Raw genomic sequence first — 1,050 nt, 5'->3', positions numbered from 1 at the left:
ACTCCGCAGGAAGCAGTCACTCCTGAGATCCAGAGGAACTTTGCGAGGTTATTGCGCTGATTCGTCAGCACAACGACCTCACGGAAGGATCGCTGCTCCCACCATCCGAGCCCACGTCCTGGCTCGAGTCGTTCTGGGGCCCGAAGAGGGAACCCAGACCGACGGTGGGTTTGCCGCGTTCTGAGCTGCCGGACTCAGTGCTGGACCAGGGTTGAATCGCTTGTCTCCGACAAGACGGCTGCGCTCAAGTCTGGCAGGTCGAGCAAGCTGCTTCCACCTCCTCTGCTGCGACAGCGGCGTTTTTTACGTGCCATATGAAGAACCGATGCCGCCCAAACAGGTGAACCCGGAGTTAGCCAGGCTGACTTCGGGCGTGTCTCTGCAGCAGCTCCTGTCCGAGAACCTGTGGTTCTCGCAGCAAGAGACATTCGGCCTGGAATCTACCGCCATGGCAGCTTTCCAGGCCGTTCTCCTGGCTAGATCTGTGGTCCCTCACAGTATCTAGGTCGCAGCCAACTCCGGGGGAAGGGTTTCTCCCGAAGATGACTCGGCCTTCAGGAGACTTTTGCCAGTCTGGGGGAGGAGCCATCTCCTTCCTTGCCCACCAGACGGTGAACCTGTGGGCCAACCTGGTTCTCCGATGAAGGGACGCTGTCCTTACTCGGGTTTCCAGGGCGGCCGGGCGTGTGAAGCGGCGTTGGGACTTCGCAACGGACCTTTACGGAGTTCCACGTCTCTCTTCCCAGGAGAGATGGTGGACGCTGCGGTGGACAGACGGCGCACTGACGACAGTGACCGTCTGGTTCACCAGGCAGTCTCGAAGGCCTCTGGGCAGCCTTGGACTGCGGCCAAGTCTAACGGCTCGGCTAGCGCTTCCTCGGTGGCTAAGACGGTAGCTGCGTCGAAGCCCCGGGGAATGGACTCTTGTCTTCTTCGACTTCTAGCAAGGGGAGCCGTAAACCAGCCCTCCTCCCAGCCCTCCTCCTCCTCCCGTGGAGGCTCTGGGAGGAAGTCGAAGAAAGGGGGGAAACGCTAGGGACGGCGTTCCCC

Source organism: Macrobrachium nipponense, chromosome 18, assembly GCF_015104395.2.
Source record: "Macrobrachium nipponense isolate FS-2020 chromosome 18, ASM1510439v2, whole genome shotgun sequence".
Classification (NCBI taxonomy): Eukaryota; Metazoa; Arthropoda; class Malacostraca; order Decapoda; family Palaemonidae; genus Macrobrachium; species Macrobrachium nipponense.
The sequence above is the reverse complement of the archived record's forward strand: the minus strand, read 5'-3'. Positions refer to the sequence as shown.